Source organism: Manacus candei, unplaced genomic scaffold (genome assembly GCF_025592945.1).
Source record: "Manacus candei isolate 608988 ecotype Guabito, Panama unplaced genomic scaffold, ASM2559294v1 h1tg000014l, whole genome shotgun sequence".
Taxonomy (NCBI): Eukaryota; Metazoa; Chordata; class Aves; order Passeriformes; family Pipridae; genus Manacus; species Manacus candei.
The window spans coordinates 19,440,032-19,450,164 of record NW_026138062.1 but is presented as its reverse complement, the minus strand read 5'-3'; positions in this window follow the sequence as shown (position 1 = coordinate 19,450,164).

Below are 10,133 nucleotides of genomic sequence, written 5' to 3'. Positions count from 1 at the left end.
CTTGGTCAGTAGCTGATCCCTCTTCCACAAATGTATTTGTTTTAAGATGGCAGTCAGAGTCCAGTAGTGGTAGTAGGATTAGAAGGTGACTTGAATAAAAGTTAAGGGCAGTTTCTAGACAATCTACTGTGTACTGTTTTATGCCAGCTGTCTTATTCTTTCTGGCAATATCTGTGAGAAGTTCCCTTACGCAAGTGTGAATATTTTAGTTGCTGGATATCTCCATCAGAATTTCCTTCATTCTCTTAAGGAACAAGGCATAACTTTGAACCTGATGAGTCACTGTTAGCTCCTACCCAATGGTTTTACATAAAAATCTGGGGATAATATATCTGCACAATGGGGATATGTGCACAAAGGATCACCAAATCAACGCTGAAAACACCAGATCTGAAGCCAGGAACAAGGTATCTGCACCTGCAACATTGCTTCCAAAAGATAGACAAGACACCTTGAAGGTAGCACTGCAGGTGCTCTGCTTCTGGGACTCAAGCTAGTGCCTCCTCTTGGCATCACACTGGTCCCTGTGCACATATCCAGCTACATAGGCCTAACGCAAGGGTTTTTAACACCATGCACAGCCCAGACGTGTCCTCAGATGTACCCCTTGGCAATCTGTCTCCCTCTGAGTTGAAAACTCTAGTAAATCCATTTGTGTGACCTTGATCTCAAGGAAAATATGAGGATATGTGCAGTAATAGCTAATAGTAATCAGTTACTCAGACCACCATTTAATTATATGGTGAGAGATTCAGGGGAAATTCTCAGTAAAAGCAGAATTCAGTAAAGTCTCTTCAAAGACTTTTCTCTAGCAACCAAAATGAACTTTGCAGAGTACAAAAGAGAGACTTTCTTTTTCTTTTGCAGAAAAACACAGTTTTCAATTAATAAAGTACCACGGTCATACAGACTTGGACACGAAAACAACAAATTGCTTTCCATGTTCATTTCTTAGTAACATCTTCTGTTCACCTCTGTGTTTCCCTGCAATAAAGGAGATAATCAAGTTCCTTCTCTGCAAGTGGGGTAAACTGAAATTGTAGATCAGAGCATCTTTTACCTACACATTCCACAGTGCTCGCAGAGGGCACCAATCAGGACAACTAGGACAGGAGGAGTGTATCTTGCTGCATTGCATAGCAATGGGTGAATTACCAATTCCAGCGAATTCAGTATTCCAGACTTCGATGGCATCAAGATGTCTGCTCCAATTTCCTGCTCAAAACTTGATGAGTCCTCATCAACACCACTATCAGGAAGTATTTACTGGTCAGCACATCTCACAGGTAAATTCACGAGTACAAACCCATTACTATGTCACCATTCCTGTTTTACTAATTGTCAGTACCTGACTTAGGTCCCTAAATTGGAAAACCAATCTCCCTAACTCCCTTGGCAGTCAGTGGAAAGGGGAAATCATTCCCAAGGACAACTCAGAGTAAGGCACTAATACTCAGCTGTGTTCTCATCCGTTCATTGTACAGGGAGATGAAGCTCTTGTTCAGATGTCTGCATCAGTACCTTTATTCCCTCTGCTTCTGGTTTGTTTTCTTAAGAAGATTCTACAACACTGATAACCTGACAACCTGTCTGCTCTAAACTACCAGAACTGAAAAATTATTTTAAAAAGGAAAGACTATTTTACAGTTCAAACCAAGACTGTTGTCTGTGCTGGTGCTTCCAGTCACATCTTCAGCAGCTCTCCTGTAGACCAGTAAAGCATGAGTTCTGAAAAATCCCCAAACCTGTCCCTCTGTAGTAAGAGAATCACTGGAGAGCCTTGACCATGCCCTGTGCAATCAACGTAGTGCTACTGAGCTTAGCTTGGACTCATGCGTTCCTCATAACTTGCCTTCCATTTATACCCAAAATGAATTGCTTTAATTAAATATTCACATAGAACAAGAAAAAGATGAATTAGAAAAAACAGAGTTTATATTAAACATTTATGACTTAGCTAGTGGACAAACTATTTAATTAACCAGTTGTTAAATCTTAAGAACACCATTAGCCAGTTAATTGTTATATTTTAGGCAAATAACTCTATCAAGTAGACTTACCACTGAGAGACTCTGGACTATAAAATCAATATGGGAGACTATGAGCAGAAGCATTGCTTGAAAAAAAATTTGGCAGGGTTTTTTTTCCCCTGCTGGGAGATATTTTCCTTCATAAAAGCTAAAGGAGAAAAAAATATATCAATGTTCCATTTTAGAAAATCCTGGGAACCAAATCCACTATTTTACCTATGATTCTGTTGGGAAAAAGAAAAAAAAGCTCGAAAGCAACTGGAAAGTAGCTCTTTTGTCTGCAAGACAAAAGATTGTTCTCTGTTTAGGAGACAGTTTTCTACAGAGGTTAAGTACTATTTTCATGATATTTTCCTAAAAAGACAATTGGAGAAAACAGTGATTTACATGTAAAATAGGAATGATAAAATGTTGTGAAATTCAGGTTGGGAGTGTATCAAATATTCAAGGCAAAACAAACAAACAAAAAAATCAGAATGATTTTACAAACCACATGCAATAGAAATCAAAAGAACTCAGATACTAAGTTAAAATGAGGAAACACATTAAAACACTGTGTTGGTCTTCCAGCAGACATGACGAAGGAAACAAAATCTCAGATGCAACTTAATTTGCTACAACTAACCATATCAATACATCACTGACCACGAGATAAGAGATCATTTTCCCTTTAATTATGTGGTCATCACAAACAACTTTGGATTTCATTAAATCTCTAGACGAAGATACACTTGGCAAGTTTGCATTAAATAACACTCTGCAAATCAGTATTCTTATCCTTTGTTACTTCATTACCTCTTATTCTTCATACACTGCGGCTGCTTGCAGTTTTGTAAGAATGACTAAACCCAGGGTAAGAGTTCTTACGTATGCAAATCTCCAAAGTCCAGGAGATCACACAATAGCACTGAGACAAAAAAGGAGAGGCAGGTAGGATAAAAACCACTGTACTTCCAACCAGTGTAATGCATGCAAGCATTTAAAAATGTTCTAAGTGCGGAACAGTCTCTACATTTGAGCATTCCCATGGTGCAAAGCTTGGGGTGAAGGAGGAATCCATGAACCCTGGAAATGCAGCCCCATGAAGTGAATAATACCTATTCCCACCAAGTAGGATGCCTGGGCATTGCACCTCAATCACTTCTGGAAGCTGTACCAAAGATGTAGGTAGGCACTGCAGCTATGAGAAGCTTTGAGCTATGCCTGGAACGAGGCAGAGGTCGACTTCAGGACCACGTAATGATAGAAACTCAGAGGCAGAGGACTCTGAACTTTCATTTTACAGTTAGAGAACAACCCATTCACATCTTTAACATATCTGTCTTCAGTGTGGATGAAATGCACCCAAGAAGTGCCCATTCCTCCCCACTGACCATAAGGAAACCTTGAGTGTCTGGCTGGTGCATAGAACATGCACAGCATTGCCACAGGAACCCCTATCAAATGCCCACGGAGATATGACCTTCAGAGACATTGACTGTTCCTATTCATTATTCAAAGGCACTGCCCACTGTCTGCCAGATTAAGGAGCAATGTTAGCTTTTATAGAGGCTTTTGGGTAGCAAATCTACAAGAAACAGAACTTTTTCAGGAAGAGTGGGAGGATAAGTATACATTTAAAATAGTAACAAATGAGGAAATGAGTCTCATATGTCATGCTAACTGTGAACTCAGTCATTGAAGAACTCTAAAAAAAGTAACTTCTCTTCCTAACAATGAAAACAGTCTCAAAAGCACTTTGAAATCACAAATCCAGATATAAGAAACACTAGGAAGTATGGAGTTGTCTTATATGCTCAATTGAATTGATCAGAACTTATTTAGACCTTTTGCATTATAGGAATTAATCTAAAAATGTCAGATATGGAACAGAGCTTTTACATGTCTTCTTACAGAATTCTTACACAAAATAAAATAATTATTGTATTTTGTATTTTTTAAAGGAGAAAGTACAGGAAAAATAGCAAAGCATAGAAAAATATAAAAATGTTATGTACAGATGTATTACATCATCTCAGAATATTGTCTGAGGGTAACAGAATGGATTCATAAAAAATGTTTCAAAACCTTCCATGGCAAATGACTTCAGTTAGTTGGCTGCAAAGTGAAGAAAATGTTACAGTTGAAAGACGATATAGTGGAGATGGAAATTGTCACCATATAAACAGATACTAAGCTAAAAGCCAGATTAAATAATTCAGCCCATTAATTTTTTTTTTTTTTTTTTTTTTTTTTTTTTTTTTGTAATAAGAAAGCCTAATACATGAACCCAAAAGTTTTATTTTGGTCTCCAGCAATATTTGTGCATGCTTCAATCCTCCAAATAAGAAGAAGACCACCAAACACAGGAAGGCTTTGTGGACCCTTCACAGGGTCCAATTATGTACCCATTGTCCTCTCAATTGTAATTTGTCTTACTGCAGATCATCTGACTGCTGTTCTACAAATAAGTTAGTCGTTTGAAGTCCCCTTTAAAGTTAGTGAGAAAACTGACATTTTTGGGTTTATCTTGATATACCAACCATTGGCAAATGCTGGGATACAAGCAGGCAGCACTCCATGAAAAATTTATTACCATGTGTGTAAATTACCTAAAAATGTTTATTAATGATATCTATGCTCTTCTCAGAACTTGTTAATCTGAAGTAGTCCTAAGTAGGTATCAGAGGTAAAGGATCAAAACTCCCGCTCCAGGGGGTTGCAAATTAAAGGCGTCTCTACTTATAAGTTATGGCTGGAGCAATGAACACTCTCAGAGAGAAATAAAAATTGCTGTTACAGCTAAAAACCTGGCTCAACACTTTTTGAAGAACTGCTGCTTCACACTAAGGAGACATTGCTTCTAAATGACTGGAAACCCAGTGCATATAAACCAGGTAAGCACACTTCTCTGAGTGTGAAAGAAGGTAACTTTATTCAGCATTTCAAGTGATGAAGTAATACAAATGCACATACACATAGCCAGACCCTGAAAAAAAAAGTCAATCAGATAGTAACACGGAGGTGAAACAATATTAAGAATATAAAGAAATTCACATGGTACTACCAGAAGAAACCAGCTGAAGTATTTAATCAAAGGGTCCATAGAGCATGGGTGGGCTCCACATGGTGCCCTCAGGAAAGAATGAGGGGACTCTGTTTTGCCGAGGCCAGAAGACACATGATACACTGTGGGAGGTCTGAGCCAGGTAATGCTGTGAAAGTCTCATGCCTCACACTTGAGACCAGGACGTCTGTGCAATGTCATCTGCAACCACTATAAGGCTTCTTGGCACAGCCATGTAAACAAGAACCAGATCCTTTGATTTCAAAATTTGCATTTTTCAAACTTAAAGAAGACCCTCTGTGGGAATGACTATGTCCATGATTGCTGTGCTGTGGCAATCACAAGCTATTTTGAGTTGTTGACAGTATAAACCCATAGGAATATTTCTGTATTTTGAAGGAGATGCTACTTCTCAAAGTAGCATAATGGTTCAGCAGAGTCCATTTTAGTGTTCCACATGGAAAATAAATTCACTCTTGAGAGTGAGACTTAAATATGGAAAAGACTATGCAAGAGAGTGAAAAATAAGAAAGACTCCTGTGATAATTGTGGACTGATAGCTACAAGCTTGTAATTAATCTGCCTAATAAAATTTATAATCCTGTATAGTTTTACCACCCAGATATACAGCTTTATTGGTGTACCAAAGCCTTTTTCTACACCACAGCTTTCATGACTTGAGCTTTGCCATACAGCCCAAAATATACGTGCCATTGCCAACATAGTGATGGAGAGATCATAGGGATCATCTGGTGTAGAGGATCAAGTAAAAGAGGATGCTTACCTTGTAAACAAGATTTTTCCTTCCAAATATTTCAGGGAAGATGCCATACAAAGCCTTCATATTTACCTATTAAGGCAGATCAGAAATAAGTATCTCTGAAAGACTGCTCTTACTTAATGTTTTACCACTTAAAAAACTGGCTGAAACAATTTTCAGTTGATTGAGGTTATTTTGCGGAAAATGACAGCAGATTTTCTCATACTTTAGAGGATTAGTTGTGTTTTTCCACTTTCTGCACTGACGGCTGCTTGATGCCCTGTTAGCCGGTTATCAGGAAACATTCACTTGCTGTTGTCCATTCCGACAATGTCCCATCCACTTCTATCTCCTCAAGTCGGGGCAGACAGGAAGGTGAGTCAGTAACGTCATTAACTGGGAGTTTGCCCACTCATGGTAAGTACCAGAGCAAAAATGCAGGAGTGTTTTATTGGTCTCAAATGTACAAATACCCTGGTACTAAATTAGGGACTACTGCTTCAATTTGGCTTTTTTTACCCACGGTGGATGGAATTTAGCCTACAGCATTTTAGGGAAAAAGAAATCAGAAAACAGTTTCTATGCACACAGTCCTAATTAAACAAGTTGGTAGATATGTATTCAGATCAGCAGGGAAACTATTTCATCTTATTTCTTATGCTTGTGTATGACAAAATAAAAATAAGAGTTTTAGGGCAGGAAGGTATGAGACCTCTGAAAAGGGTGTTTAAATTTAGAACAGGTTGGACTAGTAGTTACCAAACAGTGGTTAATCTAGTGAAACACTGTCCCTGACAGTATTTGGATTGAAACAGAAAGCTAAAAAATCATATAATGCACAAGTCTTAATAGTGTGCCTCCAGAGGAAGTGTCTTCCTGACCCTAAATAGGAAGTGGCTGACTTTCATCCTGAAACATGAAGTTTTATAACCTTTTGCATATTATTTCTATTTAAGGTAGCAGCAGAAATTCTTGCTCAACTCCTGCTAAAACATTTTCTTGAGTAATGAGTTCTGAAAGTCTGTGTGCTTTTTGGAGAGACAAATTTAATCAGTTTGAGGGGTATTGTCATTTTAACCTCACTGGGAACTCCCTTGAGCTCATGCTTTTGCAGAACCTAAGGAAAATTTTGTTTATACCTACTATATCATCCCTTGTTTGTTCTTTCACAGCACCTAATAGCCTGACCTTTCTGTCTCTGTCTCACAAAGCCTATTTTTGTTGCTTCCTCTACACTTTTTTCTGTTGTATTCTAACTTCAGAGAGGATCAGAGTTCAACACAGTGACTCCAGTTTTACCACTTTCCAATGAGGTTTTCTAAAATGCTTCTGGACATAGTCTCAATTTCCTCAAATGTAAGACTCCTTGGCAGACTGTCTACAAGCAATAAAAATGTGCCTGGAGAAGCAAAAAAGTGGTCTAAGAGACGTGTGCAAGACTGTATGACAGGTTCTCAGTGCAACAGTCCACGAGTTTAGTCTTGCAGATATTTTGGGGTTACTCTTATGGTATGCACAAATCTATCCCAAGAGGGGCACTGATTGATTCTGCAACAACATAGTATATCTTAAAATGGTCCACATTAGCCTTTAGTATTCCAAACATAGTCCCACATCTTTTCAGCACACAACTTGCATCAAATGCCCCTGCAGTATGAAATGTTAAAGCACGTAATACTAGAATAAACATAAATCCTTCAGCTATTGCACATTAAAATTCTTTATCAGGAACATGGAAATTCTTCGTCCACTGAAAGCAAATTACTTTAGTGAGGCTCACAGCCCTGAGCACAGGACCTAAAATCTCAAAGCATGATTTGTAGAAGGTTGTGAAGCTAGAGGAGTCTGATTGCTTCTCATAAAAATCCTTGAAGAAATAAGAGATCATCACCAAAAATATAAATAAGCACTAAACGATTGGAACAGAACTTTAGATAGGCAAAATAATCTTATCCTGTATGCTGAAACAGACCAGTCTAGACTGCTTTCCTTATCTTGCAGCCAAACTGTTCTCCCTATAGCAGTCAGTTTTACCTTTCAGTGGGCTCTCAGTCCAGGCGCACAAAAACATCCAGGGGAGGAGCTCTGTAAAAGCGCATGTTCTGTTGGGGCAAAAGCTGTTGGAACTGTGTCACCAGATAAAGAGAATTTTCTTCAGGCACCTTGGGTTGTAGCAGTTAATGAACACTGGCCAGCAGCAGAACTAAATTAAAGACAATAATCTTAAGTTGCAGAGTTGAACTAGTGAAAGTCCCGGAGGAGCTGAACCCCTACAGATATATGGAATGCAACAAAAAAAATTTATACATTGCGTCATTCTATATCTTCAGTCAGTAAGTGCCAGTGGAAAGGAAGATTGGAAGAGACTCTTGTGTCTTACACCAGATAATTTGGGCAGACTTCTCCTCTACCCATTTTCACTTAAAATCAGAGGGAAGTCAAAAACATAGAATAGAAAAAACCGAGATGGGCTGCACCACACTGAAAATAAGATTAGTGCTAAACCAAAGGAACAAAAAATAATACAAAATTAGAAGGATCTGTGACTGTGAGTGAAGACCCAATATCCTGGGTGAAAAAAGGACAGAGAGTTAACCAAGTCTTCAATGACAGGCCACACCGTGACTGGAATCTAGAATGGTTAAAACTCACATAATCACATGCCTTTTACCAGGAAACCCAAAATTAATATTTCCCCAGACATCTCAAATTTTGCCTGAAACAAATTGCTTACTCTAGAGTAAATGTTCCTGTAGTAAGGACCACACCTTAATACCCTCAGCAAGATGAAAACCCAAAATACTACTTGAAAAGAGGTCTAACTTTTTAATTTTAAGTGTAAAATCCATGTTTCATTCAATTCAGTTACTGGTATGAAGAACAGACAGACTTAAAAGATGATAGATGAAGAAGGGGGAGAGAGTTACTTAAGAGGCATTATAACAATGATGAAGTTCCTATATTTTTTAAATGCCTATATTTTAATAAATGGTCAAAATACAGAAGTACTGGCCATAGTAAGAAAAAACACTCATGAAGAAAATGAGTACAAGGTAATTGCTGTTTCTTGTGGAGCTGATGCCTGTTTCTCAGACAAATGTTTCAAATCACTGCTTTGCCCACAGAGATCTCCACTACATTCTGGGTTTCATCTTTCCAAGGGAGAATCTGATCTGCAAACACAGACAGCTATTTTTTGCACAATCCATGATGAGACAGTGGTAGAACTTCCCAGCATAAACAGAGTTTAAGGGATATCTACTGAAGCAAGAGGGTCATACTGACTAGTCTATGTCCCTAGACTCTTCTTACTTGTCAGGGCCTTTGGAGTGGTGCTCATCCACCCTGGAACAAATGGGGAGTGATTCCTGCAAGACCGAAAACAATTAAGAAAAATTATATTTTGCTCTTTTTACATCATCAGCAAAATTTCAAGCTGTTTGACTCTTATTTTCAAAGAGAGATCCTTTCAAGAATTGCAAGGCTGCCATCATTTGCAAGGTCAGCATACAAGAAATCTGCTTGAGTTATCCCTGAACATATCCCTTGCTTGGATTCAAAGAATACTAGAATGAAAAAATATCAAATAGAAGCTCAAACTATTTATCTATATTATTTTTGTTTATTATTCTTAATACTTTATTAGGAAGCACTTGTCAGTTGTCTATTCGTTTGTAGGGACATGCACAAATAAACAGAAGCTGCTCACTTGCACAGTCCGAGGACTCTTCTAGTTTGTTAAGAAGTGTCTGCAGTAGTATCCATAATCAGCCACATATAAGGTTTAACAACCTATGGTCTCTGCTGGAAGTGCACGGAAAGATTACAGCCTACTTGGGGGAAAATTAAAGCAGAATTAAATAGTTTTCAGTGTTAAAACAAAATCAGCTAGAACAGAGAGATGCTTCAAGGTAAACAAAAGGATTTCACTTCATTAAGCAATTTTTCCTACCAACAATCTAAGACCATAGCAAGTACTTACATGTTCTGCTCATGCCTCACATATATTAGTGCTCATCCTCAACTATATCAACATACAGAACTGGACAAAATCTTGGCTGGGGCCAAGGTCTGCTCCTTACAGACTAACACAACGCAATTTAATTTCTTTGTAGCCTATTCTTTGTTACAATTCTTTTGCACAGGCAAAATATAAACGCAGATGTGGATGAAAAGGCATAGCAGCTCAGACCAAAGTGCAGTTGTTCTTGAAAGCCTGGTACCCTGTCTCCAGCAATGGCCAACAGCAGTGCAAGGAGCAGCTGCACAGTAATACTTCTTAACAAAATTTTCCCAT